Here is a 14174-nt window from a genome sequence, read left to right as displayed (position 1 = left end):
AATACTGAAAAATACACTGAAGAAAACAACACCTTAAAAAACAGACTAACTCAAATGGCAAAAGAGCTCCAAAAAGCCAATGAGGAGAAGAATGCCTTGAAAGGCAGAATTAGCCAAATGGAAAAGGAGGTCCAAAAGACCACTGAAGAAAATACTACTTTAAAAATTAGATTGGAGCAAGTGGAAGCTAGTGACTTTATGAGGAATCAGGATATTATAAAACAGAACCAAAGGAATGAAAAAATGGAAGACAATGTCAAATATCTCATTGGAAAAACCACTGACCTGGAAAATAGATCCAGGAGAGATAATTTAAAAATTATTGGACTACCTGAAAGCCATGATCAAAAAAAGAGCCTAGATATCATCTTTCAAGAAATTATCAAGGAGAACTACCCTGATATTCTAGAGCCACAGGGCAAAATAGAAATTGAAAGAATCCATCGATCGCCTCCTCAAATAGATCCCAAAAAGAAATCTCCCAGGAATATTGTCGCCAAATTCCAGAGCTCCCAGATCAAGGAGAAAATACTGCAAGCAGCCAGAAAGAAACAATTTGAGTATTGTGGAAATACAATCAGAATAACCCAAGATCTGGCAGCCTCTACATTAAGAGATCGAAGGGCTTGGAATACGATATTCTGGAGGTCAATGGAGCTAGGATTAAACCTAGAATCACCTACCCAGCAAAACTGAGTATCATGCTCCAAGGCAAAATACGGATTTTCAATAAAATAGAGGACTTTCAAGTTTTCTCAGTGAAAAGACCAGAACTGAATAGAAAATTTGACTTTCAAACACAAGAATCAAGAGACGCATGAAAAGGTAATCAAGAAAAAGAATAAGAAAAAGAAATTGCAAGTAACTTACTAAAGGTGAACTGTTTTGTTGACATTCCTACATGGAAAGATGACAAGTATGATTCATGAGACCTCAGTATTAGGGTAGCTGAAGGGAATATGCATACATATATATTTATGTATATATATGGGTGAATGTGTATGTATGTATATATCTATGTGTGTGTGTATATATATATATGTATGTGTATATATATATGTATATATATATATGTATATATATATATGTAGAGAGAGAGAGAGAGAGAGAGAGAGAGAGCGGACACAGGGTGAGTTGAAGATGAAGGGAAGATAAATGGCAAATATCCAATGGAAAGTAACTCTCTTTTGGGTTTCCCCAGAAATGCAGAGACTGCCTAAAGAGAAATTTTTCATAAGCTACATTTGTGCTTTAACCCCCAAAAGTAATATGTTGGCTTTCCTTAACAAATATATTCCAACTTTCAATCCCTTAGCTTTTCAGTCTATGTATCCAGGTTATAAGGAATAGCTGAGCTAAAAGAGGGCAGATAAGTTTCCACAATAAGATCTCATAGATTCAAAGAATGTTAGAGCAAAAAAAGAGACCTTGGAAACATTTGCAGATGAGGAACTGAGAACCAGAGAGACAATGAAACACACTGAAAATCACATAGCTAGTTAGTGGTGGAGCTAGGACTAGAATTCATGTTTCTTAATTCCCAGTCCAACATCCTTTCCACTACAGTATATATCTCCTTGGGAAATATAGATGAGGTGAAATATAAGTGAGAAAACATGCTCAACCCTTCTCTCCAGGCCCCAAATTCCTTTAACCCTATACTGTGGCATTCAACCCAAGCTTCCCTACCCTTACAAATGCTGAGCTCTGATTAATTAAAACTCACATTTTTCCATGTAGCTGATCTCAAGTAAATATTAGAATATGGGAACCTAATTCACATTATGTTAGCCCCTCAGACTTTCCAGAGACATTTGCATTTTTAAAGAGAATGTTACCTAACCTAAATGAATCTGTAGTTGGATCGATTCCAGGCATTATATCAAAGTAAAATTTTAAAATCCAGGCAATATGGAGCAAAGGTTCTTTGGGATGCTTATGCCTGGGAGAGTTCTTTCCTATATCAGCTCATCTGAGCTATTGCTTTTGTTCCATCCCTCTGTTGACAAAACAAAAAAAGAAAAAAGAAAAGAAAGTAAGGAATGAAAGAAGGGGGAAAATTGATTCCCTTTTCTTAAAAAGAAATACCCTCACATTCCAGCCTTTACCCTCAAAAAGAATCTTCGCTTGTAGAGTACTGGAGACCAGTGTCAACTGCTTATCAGCTTAGATGGGAAGACAAGCTTTCTTCATTTCTGAAGTAGGAGGAAAAGGAAGAGAGATCTCAAGAGAAACAATGGCATAATAAAGTGGGAGAGGTTGGGAAAAGAGGCATCGCCAAATCCTGCTGCTGCCACTTTAACATACCTAAACCAGCTAGAGGGATAATACTGAGAAGGGATGGTAAAGTATTGTGGCAGAGCAGTGGCACAATTGCAGTCTCGACTGTAGCTGTCCCCATTGCTAAGAACAAGACTAATAATATCCAAACTCTTCACCTTTACTATTGCCTTCTCTTGGGAGATCACTGAACTCTGCAAGAGTCTCAGGGATGGGAGGGGGTTACCACTGGCCTTGAATGAAACTGGTTTCTCCAAACTAATGTGTTCACTTATTGTACTCATGGATCGTAGAATAATTAGGGTTTAAATGCCGCTGAGGGGTAAGCAATTGTGTGTCAAGGTAACTGGAAGGAGAGATTGATAAACATGATTAAAGCTAGGATATATTTCTCCACAAAATTATGAGGGTTCAAAACTAGACTGAAAGAGTTGTTATTGATTTGAATATAATGAATGTTTGAGAAATGACGGCATACTGGGATTTTTAGTTCAATGGGTCAAGGATTTCCTCTCAGCCTCTCACAGCAATTTGGATAGTTTGAGCCAGAAAGTGGTTAAATTAAATTAAGAGTATTTAAAAATATATACAAAGTCTTTTTTTTTGTCTTCAAAGACCTTTTTTTAAAAAAAAAAATAAAATTTATTTTTAATTTTCAACATTCACTTCCGTAAGATTTTGAGTTTAAATTTTTCCCCCTCCTTCTCCTCCTCCCTCCCCAAGACAGCATGCAATGTGATATACACTCTACTTATACATTCATATTAAACATATTTTCACATTAGTCATGATGTAAAGAAGCATTAGGGGGCAGCTAGGTGGCTAGAGTAGAGCACCAGCCCTGGAGTCAGGAGGACCTGAGTTCAAATTCGGCCTCAGACACTTGACACATTTACTAGCTGTGTGACCTTGGGCAAATCACTTAACCCCAATTGCCCTGCCTTCCCCCCTCCAAAAAAAAAAAAAAAGAACAAGAAGCATTAGAACTAATGGGAGGAAATACAAGAAAGAAGAAACAAAACAACAAAAGAAAAGGAGAGCAAATAGTATGCTTCCATCTGCATTCAAACTCCAAAGTTCTTTCTCTGGATGTGGATAGCATTTTCCATCATGAGTCTTTTGGAGTTGTCTTAGATCCTTGCATTGCTGAGAAGAGCAAAGTTTATCAAAGCCAGTCATCCATCGCACAATGTGACTGTTACCGTGTACAATGTTCTTGTGGTTCTGTTCATTTCACTCAGCAGCAGTTCATATGAGTCTAGGTTTTTCTGAATGTTGCATGCTCATCGTTTCTTTTTTTTTTTAAATTAAGATTTTTTATTTTTAGTTTACAACACTCAGTTCTGCATGTTTTTGAGTTCCAGATTTTCTTCTTCCCCTTCCCTCCCCCCTCCCCTCCAAGACATCATGGAATCCAATATATCCTCTACTTTTACCTTCACATTAAACCTATTTACACAATAGTCAAGTTGTAAAGAAGAACCATGACCAATGGAATGAATCATGAGAAAGAAGAAACAAAACCAAAAAGAGAAAAAAAGGGAAAAAAAGAGAGAGCAAATAGTTTGCCTTAATCTGCATTCAGACTCCATACTTCTTTCTCTGGATGTAGATAGTTCTTTCCATCATGAGTCCTTTGGAGTTGTCTTTGAACCTTGTATTGCTGAGAAGAGCCAAGTCTATCAAAGTTAGTCATCACAGAAGCAATATGTCTGTGGCTATGTACAATGTTCTCCTGGTTCTGCTCCCCTCACTCAGCATCATATTATGTAGGTCTTTCCAGGTTATTATGAAGTCTGTATCTTCCCCATTTCTTATAGCACAATAGTATTCCATTACATTCATATAACACAACTTGTTCAGCCACTCCCCAACTGATGGGCATCCCTTTGATTTCCAATTCTTTGCTACCACAAAAAAAAGCTGCTATAAATATTTTTGTATATATGGGTCCCTTTCCCACTTGTGTGATCTCTTTGAGATATAGCCCTAGAAGTGGTATTGCTGGGTCAAATGGTATGCACATTTTTATAGCCCTTTGGACATAGTTCCAAATTGCTCTCCAGAATGGCTGGATCAGTTTGCAACTCCACCAACAATGCAACAGTGTTCCTATTTTCCCACATCCTCTGCAGCATTTATCATTTTCCTGTTTTGTCATGTTAGCCAATCTGACAGGAGAGACATGGTACCTAAGAATTGTTTTGATTTGCATTTCTATGCTCATCATTTCTTATAGTACAATAGCATTCCATTACATTCATATACCACAACTTGTTCAGCTATCCTCCAACTGATGGACATTCAATTTCTAATTCTTTACCACCACAAAAAGAGCTGTTATAAATATTTTTGTACATATGGGTCCTTTCCTTATTTTTATGATCTCTTTGGAATACAAACGTAGAAGTGGTATTGATAGGTCAAAGGGTATCTACAGTTTTATAGCTCTTTGGGCATAGTTCCAAATTGCTCTCTGGAATGGTTGGTTCAGTTCACAACTCCACCAACAATGCATTAGCATTCCAATTTTCCCACATCTCTACCATTTCTCATTTTCCTTTTTTGTCATGTTAGCCAATCTGATAGGTATGATATGGTACTTCAGTTGTTTTGATTTGCATTTCTCTAATCAACAGTGATTTAGAGCACTTTTCATATAACTATAGATAGCTTTAATTTCTTTCTCTGAAAAGTGTCTGTTCATATCCTGTGACCATTTATCAATTGGGGAATGACTTTTAATCTTACAAATTTGACTCAGTTCTCTATTTATTTTAGAAATGAGGCCTTTATCAGAGACATTGACTGTAAAACTTGTTTCCTAGCTTTCTTTTTCCCTTCTAATCTTGATTGCATTGGCTTTGTTTGTGCAAAAACTTTTCAATTTAATGTAATCAAAATCATCCATTTTGCGTTTTATAATGTTCTCTATCTTTTGTGTGGTCATAAATTCTTCCCTTCTTCATAGATCTGACAGGTAAACTATTCCTTGCTCTCCTAGTTTGCTTATAATATTAGCCTTTATATCTAAATTGTGTAACCATTTTGACTTTATCTTGATATAGGATGTAAGATGTTGGTCTATGCCTAGTTTTTGTCATATGATATGTAAAGTCTTTAAGAGAATAGACTAAAAGAATGGAGAAAGAAGGAGTTGGGACTTGATGAGTCAGGCAGTGGGGGTGATGGTATCTTCAGCCCTGCATTAGGATTTGACAAGTTGAGCTGAAAGAAGCCACAGCACATGAGCAACGGAGAGAGAGACACACAGAGTTGAGCTAAAGCAGAGAAAAGAGAGATCAAAGTTGACCAATATGTCCCTGTAGGCATCTTGGAAGAAAGTACTTGGAATGAAGCTGCTAGTTGTAATTAGCTCTACAAGGATTGAGGGATATTCCAAAGGTTCTACTCTTTCCCTAATTTTCCTTTTCTTTTCCTAGTTTCCTTTCCCTTCCCCATGCCTATCAAATGCTACATACTCTTCACATTTTAAAAACATTTTTATGTGTTTCTCGGATCCTGATTTTGCTTCATATATGAAGAAACTTGGGGTCAGTCATGAAAGCTTGTGTTGCATATTAGTCCACGCTGAGAAAATGAGAAGAGAGAATACCACAGATTCGCTGGAAATACACAAAATTAAATTAGGGTAGAGAGCCAAACCTTTGTCCAGATGTTAGGAATTTTCCTAAGGAGTAGGGGATGGAAAGGTCTGACCTATTATGGTAATATTAATAACTTTTTATTTGATATAAACTCCATAAAATAGGAGAGAGAGGAATCACAGGCAACCTAAACCACTACTCATGGAGGAGAGAGGCAAAGCCTGAGAAGGATTAAGGAGAAAGTAGAAAGGTTTGAGTACTGGCTGGTCAATTTTATCTTCCCTGGCAACATCTACTAGTGTTACATTTATTTTTCATGTTGAAATTCATTTATTCAAAAGATAAGTAATTGCAAAGCAAGTTTATGCTAAATGAAACCAATTAAAAGTCCAGATCATTTGCTTCTTCACCTCCCATGTGGGCTAAGTAACATATTAGGAATTACAACATACCAATGTTAAAAAGACTACATATGATATTAATAAGATACTTAAGTTTATTATAGTAAAAGGCTCAAGCCACTTTTATTCTGTTCTAGAAACAAAGATCAGGAATGAATATCTCTTAACTCATACCTATGTCTACCACTATCCTGTCATACTGTCCCTGGAAAAAACAAAACCACACATTGGCATGCCCTTTAATAACCCATCACTGATCATTAAGTAACAACACTGCTCAGTAGAAAGCCAATTCATTTTTGAGATGTGAGTGGACCCTACTTATCCCGCTAGATCTGATAGCTTTTTCCAGCTGTAATTCCTATTGGGTCTCCTACTTTCTCATTCATAGGATATCAAGCTTCTTCTCTAACCCTTTAGGTAACTTTGTTCCACATACTTAAACATAGATCGTCTCAGAACAGTGAATTCAAGTACACTAAGATAGGATTTTATATGTATATATACACATGTATATAAATAGAGAGAGAGATAGTATGTGTGTGTGCGTATATATATCTGTATACACATACATATTATATATAATATATAAAGCTTATGGCTCAAACCAAATGGTTAAAACACACACACACACACACACACACACACACACACACACACACAGTGGAGTTTACCCACCAGCTCTATTAATCTAGCATCTACTTTTGCAGTAGATAAACATGTTTAGTCATTTACCTAGGGCAATTAGGGACATGGGACAGTTGGAAAGAATTTATTTGCCTGCTGTAATAATTAATGGACACAAGAATTCTTTACTTTGTAATTAGATTTTCATCATCCCTTCATTCTGTTGTGATTTCTGCTATATCTGGACCAAAATCGCATAACTCAGTCAATAAGCCTGTATTGAGCACTTACTATGTGTCAGGTGTTGTGCTAAGGGCTGGGGATACAAAGAGATGTAGATTGTTGTTGTTCATCCATCGTGACAAAGAAATGTAAAAACAAAACAAAACAACCTCCCTGCTATTGAGGAACCCTTGGTCTAATGGGGGACACAACATGCTAACATCTATGTACAGAAGTGATATATACAGAATAAATCAGAGATGGTCTCAGAGAGAAGGCACTAAGATAAAGGTGGACTGTAACTTCTTTCAGGAGTCAAGTCAGCTGAGATTTGAAGGAAGGCAGGAAGTAGAGGCAAGGAAGGAGAGCATGCCAGGTATGGCGTATCCTGTGAAAGAAATAACAAGAAACCGGTGTCATTTGATTGCAGAGAACATGATGGGGAGTAAGGTGTAAGGAACCTGGAAAGGTAAGAGGGGGCAAAGTTATGAAGGGCTTTAAAAGCCAAATAGAAGATTTAATATTTAATCCTGAAGGTAATAGTGAGCCACTGGAATATATCGAATGGGGGAATGACCTGGTCAGAACTACGCTTAAGAATGATGTCTTTGATAGCTGAGTGGAAGACAAACTGGAGTGAGGGGAGATGAGGCAGAGAAACCTACAAGTATGTTATTACAATAGCCCAGGCAAGAGGTGATAAGGGCCTACTCCAATGTCAAAGGAAAGAAGGAGAGAGAGTGATATGAGAAAAGTTAAAAAGGTAGAAATGACAGGACCTGATAACTCATTAGATGAGGGGCAAAGGGTGATGAGAGAGAGTTTGGAGTTGAGGAAAATACCTAGTTTTTGAGCCTGGGTGACTGGGAGGATGGTGATACGCTTGACAGTAGTAGGGAAGTTATGAAGAGAGGAGGGTTTGGGGTAAAAGATATTAAGTTTTGAGCATGTTCATTTTAAAATGTCTGTGGGGCATTCAATTTGAGATGTCTGGTAGACAGTTTGATTAAGTGAGGTCTAGAGAGAGGTCTGGGCTGGACAAATAGATCTAAAAATCATCCACAAAGAGATGATAATTGTATTCACAAGAGGCGATAAAAAACAGCATAGAGGGAAAAGAGGAGCTTCGGGAGAGAATCACAGTCAGTGGGTATGATCTGGGTGAAGATCCAGCACAGGAGATTGAGAAGTAATCATCCAACAGGAAGGAGAAGAAACAAGAGACAGCATTTCTTTTGAAATCTGAGTGAGGTCCAGCCGTGATGACTTCCCTTCTTGCCCTTGAATTAGGCCAAGGACAAGTGGTATCAGCCTCACCAAGCAGACCTTCAACCTAAGTTGTAGTGACCCCAAACTAGCATATGAGTGATAATCTGTTTTTCAGGGTTGCTCTGAGGGTGATCATACCAAAGTGTTGAATTTTTCTTGAAGGACAGCCAGTAGATATTGTTAATGTTCTTTTTCTCCTTTTCTTCCTGCTTCTCCACCTCCTCTACTAACTTGTCCTTATCCTCCTCCTTCTCCTCTCTCATTTGAGGGTGGGTAATATCTCTTTCTAACTTTGAAAGGAATGATTTCAAATTTATAAAAAATAAGAGTAATTCCTCAATTGATTAATGGTCATCATTATTGATCTAATGATATGAACAGGTAGTTCTCAAGAGAAGAAACTGAGACTATCAATAATTGTATTAAAAATTTATATGTTTCATATTTTCACCTTGGAAATGGGCAAATGCTACAAATTAGGGTTTGATTTATTCTTTGGTTGATTGTCTAGACTTGAAAAAGTGATGGAGAAAATGTTATAATGCAAATTAAACTTAAAAATGTGGCATGCATGTTTGTTTTCAGAGATCCAGTTGTTAAACATTTAACAGTATACCCATGAGCATTTCTCCTTTTACCCTTTCTTCTTTGACTGTGTAAAATATTCAGAACTAAATAAATACACCACAAAGTCTCTGCTGTTTTTTTGTTTGTTTGTTTCTTATTTAACTTCTCAGCAAACTGTGAAGACATTAAGATTCTGAAGGGACAGGTGTTTCTTCTCCATAAGAATATTAACAGGACATTAAGATGCAGCTTCCTTGCTCAAATAAATGTACTTTTTCTAGGTTAAAAATGCTTCAGATCGGAAGAACAAAGTGAGGCAGAGCCAAGATGGTGGCTAGAAAGCAGGGACGTCCATGAACTGCCTGCCAAGTCCCTCCAAAAACCTATAAAAAATGGCTCTGAACAAATTTTAGAACAGTAGAACCCACAAAATAGCAGAGGGAAGCAGGGCTCCAGCCAAGGATAGCCTGGATGGTCACTGGGGCAGGTCTATCGAGCACGGAGCAGGGAGCAGAGGGGAGCAGAGCCCAGTGTGGGTGGTGGCAGGACCAACCAGACCAGGAGCCAGGTGGAACAGGCCCTAGTGCCCTGAATCAGTGAGCTGTGGCAGTTACCAGACTTTTCAACCCACAAACACCAAAGACAACAGAGAAGAACTGCAGAACCCAGGAAGTAGCAGAGGGAAGCAGGGCTCCAGCCCAGGACAGCCTGGATGGTCGCTGGGTGAGGTCTATTGCACGTGGACCCGGGAGTGGAGAGGAGTGGAAACCAGTATGGGCAGCAGCAGAACCAACCAGACCAGGAGCTAGGCGGAACAGGCCCTAGCACCCTGAATCAGTGAGCTGTGGCAGTTACCAGACTTCTCAACCCACAAACACCAAAGACAACAGAGAAGGTTAGTGGGAAAAGCTGCGGGGAGTGAAAGGAGTTACCAGTTTGGCCACTGCCCTGGGGGCAGCGGAGGTGGTGCAGCTACAGAGCTACAGCGGCAGTTGCTTCCAGCCCCAGGCCCACCGGGTGGGAGGAATTAAGTGGTGGATCAGAGCAGGAGTGCAGAGTCGGTGGTTATTGGGGAAGAAGGAGTACTGGTGTGGTAGAGCTGGCTGTATAGAAATAGCTCTGAAAACAACAGCACATCCCTTCAAGCTTGGAACAAAGTACTCTTTACTCTACAAGCAGTCATACCCCGGCAAAAAATTCAAGTAAGTTGGCTGGGAACATGATTCAGTCTCAGACTTTGGAATCTTTCTTTGGTGACAAAGAAGACCAAAACATACAGCTAGAAGAAGTCAACAAAGTCAAAGAGCCTACATCAAAAGCCTCCAGGAAAAACATGAACTGATTTCATGCCATGGAAGAGCTCACAAAGGATTTGGAAAAGCAAGTTAGAGAAGTAGAGGAAAAATTGGGAAGAGAAATGAGAATGATGCAAGAAAACCATGAAAAACAAGTCAATGACTTGCTAAGGGAGACCCCCCCCCAAAAAAAAACACTGAAAAAAATTATGAAGAAACAACACCTTAAAAAATAGACTAACTCAAATGGCAAAAGAGCTCCACAAAGCCAGTGAGGAGAAGAATGCCTTGAAAGGCAGAATTAGCCAAATGGAAAAGAAGGTCCAAAGACTACTGAAGAAAATACTACCTTAAAAATTAGATTGGAGCAAGTGGAAGCTAGTGACTTGATGAGAAATAAAGACATTATAAAACAGAACCAAAGGAATGAAAAAGTGGAAGACAATGTGAAATATCTCATTGGAAAAACCACTGACCTGGAAAATAGATCCAGGAAAGATAATTTAAAAATTATTGGACTACCTGAAAGGCATGATCAAAAAAAAGAGCCTAGATACCATCTTTCAAGAAATTATCAAGGAGAACTGCCCTGATATTCTAGAGCAACAGGGCAAAATAGAAATTGAAAGAATCCATAGATCGCCTCCTGAAAAAGATCCCAAAAAGCAAACTCCTAGGAATATTGTCACCAAATTCCAGAGCTCCCAGATTAAAGAGAAAATACTGCAAGCAGCCAGAAAGAAACAATTTGAGTATTGTGGAAATACAATCAGAATAATCCAAGATCTAGCAGCTTCTACGTTAAGGGATCGAAGGCCTTGGAATATGATATTCTGGAAGTCAATGGAGCTAGGATTAAAACCAAGAATCACCTACCCAGCAAAACTGAGTATCATGCTCCAAGGCAAAATACGGATTTTCAATAAAATAGAGGACTTTCAAGTTTTCTCAGTGAAAGGACCAGAGCTGAATAGAAAATTTGACTTTCAAACACAAGAATCAAGAGAAGCATGAAAAGGTAAACAATAAAAAGAAATCACAAGAGACTTACTAAAGTTAAACTGTTTTGTTTACATTCCTACATGGAAAGATGATGTGTATGATTCATGAGACCTCAGTATTAGGGTAGCTGAAGGGAATATGCATATATGTGTGTGTGTGTGTGTGTATGTATATATATATATATATGTGTATGTGTATATATATAGAAACAGAGGGCACAGGGTGAGTTGAATATGGAGGGATGATATATAAAAAAATAAAATCAAATTAAAGGATGAGAGGGGAATATATTGAGAGAGGGAGAAAGGGAGAGATACAATGGGGTAAATTATCTCACATAAAGGTGGCAACAAAAAACAGTTCTGTAGGAAGGGAAGAGGGGGCAGGTGAGGGGGAATGAGTGAATCTTGCTCTCATCGGATTTGACCTGAGGAGGGAATACCACACACACTCAATTGGGTATCCTACCCCACAGGAAAGAAGGAGGAAGAAGATAAAAAAGGGGGGATGACAGAAGGGACGGCAGATGGAGGAGGTGATCAAAAACAAACACTTTCGAAAAGGGACAGAGTCAAGGGAGAAAATCAAATAAATGGGGATAGGTTAGGAAGGGGCAAAATATAGTTAGTCTTTCACAACATGAGTATTGTGGAAGGGTTTTATGTAATGATACACATGTGGCCTATGTTGAATTGCTTGCCTTCTTAGGGAGGGTGGGTGGGAAGGGAAGAGGAGAGAGAATTTGGAGCTCAAAGTTTTAAAAACAGATGTTCAGAAACAACAAAAAGTTTTTGCATGCAACTAGGAAATAGGCAATGAGGCATAGAAATTTATCTTGCCCTACAAGAAAGGAAGGGAAAAAGGAATGGGAGGGGAGTGGCATGACAGAAGGGAGGGCTGACTGGTGAATGGGGCAACCAGAATATATGCCATCTTGGAGTGGGTGGGAGGGTAGAAATGGGGAGAAAATTTGTAATCCAAACTCTTGTGAAAATCAATGCTGAAAACTAAATATATTAAATAAATAAAATAAATAAAAATGCTTCAAATCACTGATAATTAGAGAAATGAAAATTAATCAATTCTGAGGGAGGTTCCAACTCACATTTATCAGATTGGTAATGACAAAAGAAGAAAAATGACAAATGTTGGAGGGGCTGTGGGAAAACAGGTGTATTGATACATTGTTGCTGGACTTGTGAATGGATACCACCATTCCAGAAAGTAATCTGGAACTATATGCAAAAAGTTACAGTACATGCCCTTTGACTCAATTCTATCACTTCTAGGCATATACTCAAGAGATCAAAGGAAGCAGAAAAGTTACTATACGGACAAAAATATTTAATGAGACTTTTATGGTGGCAAAAATCTGGAAACTAAAATTTAACTGAGAGTGACAACAAACTGTAGTAAATATATATATATATATATATATATATATATATATATATATACATATGTATGAATGTATATGTATGTATATACATATATATGATGGAATACTATTCTGTAAAAAATGAAGAAATATTATTTCAAAGAGATGGAAAAACTGGTATAAACAGATCCAGAATGAGTTAAGCAGAATCAGCAAAATGACATACTACAGCATCAACGTTATAAAAGTAAACAGTTGTGAAGATTTTTATAAACTAATGAAGGATTAAATTAGCAGAACCAGGAGAATAATTTATAGAATAACAGCAACATTGTAATGACAAACAAGTTTGAAAGAACTGTGGTCAATGCAATGACCATCTCTGGTTCCAGAGGACTGATGAAATAGCATGCTCTCACCTTCCTGACAGAGAAGTGATGGTTTCCTGCTGAATAAGATAATGCACGTTTTCAACATCATCAGTGAGGGAATTTGTTTTGCTCGAATATACATAAATCTTACAAGGATTTTTTAAAAATTGAGTGTATGTTTTGGGGAGTGAAACGTAGAGAAAATAGATTTCTGATTGTTAAAAAAATTAAACTAATAGTAATTTCAAAAAGCTGTCTTCAAAAGGTCAGAGTACAAACATATCACTTTCTTTATCACATGGTTTGCATCCTGCCCTGGGAGACTGGAGGTAGTAATAGTTTCTCAGATTATTCCCTGTGTAAGACTCTTGTACAAGAGTAATGTACGGTAGTATGAAACCACTGAAGGGAGATGAGTTGGTGTTGGGGATTATTATAGCCAGGGCAGATATCTCCTGAAATCCAGTTCCATGGCTGTACCTGTCACTGACTGCTGCTTCACATTCTCATAGAAGGCAACGATGCGCATTTTGCTACAGTAGTAAAAGCTGAAATGTTTGGAAGAGGCATGGAATTGGGTGCAAATCTACTTCTTATCCACTCCTCCACCCATCATTTCCTTAAGGCAAAGATTTTTACAACTGATTTTTCATCGATAATTCAAATATCTCAATATAGGCTTCTAGTCAAACAGATCCACCCGGGCTAGCAGCTTTCTTGTAGAACACCATTCCTTATAACATAGTTTTCTTAACCCACATTCCTATATTTAGTGCTAGCAATTAGCTCTTGTGTATCAGGTCAATTAGAGTCAGGTGCTATGACACATCATCCTCTGTTACAAGCTGAATTTTGGACAGCTGGTTCTGATTGAAGTCCAGTAACCCTGGGACCAATTGGACACAAATAGTGACCACAGAGTTATAAGGGCTATTGGACTGAGGCCTCATAGATCCTGAGTTAGGTGCGTCACTGCAGCCTCAAGTCAAAGTAATTTTCCTATTCCTCAGCATCCATGGAAAAGGTAGATTGCTCATCAGATGGAAATTTCATCAATGAGTTATTTTCCCTCTCTTCATAGCAGTGGCAGCCTCAGACTTGCTTCACAGAGGAGCAGACATCCTTTCGTCTCTGCCCAATTGTCTCTAGCCAAC

The sequence above is a fragment of the Trichosurus vulpecula genome, chromosome 7 (genome assembly GCF_011100635.1).
Source record: "Trichosurus vulpecula isolate mTriVul1 chromosome 7, mTriVul1.pri, whole genome shotgun sequence".
Lineage (NCBI taxonomy): Eukaryota > Metazoa > Chordata > Mammalia > Diprotodontia > Phalangeridae > Trichosurus > Trichosurus vulpecula.
The sequence above is the reverse complement of the archived record's forward strand: the minus strand, read 5'-3'. Positions refer to the sequence as shown.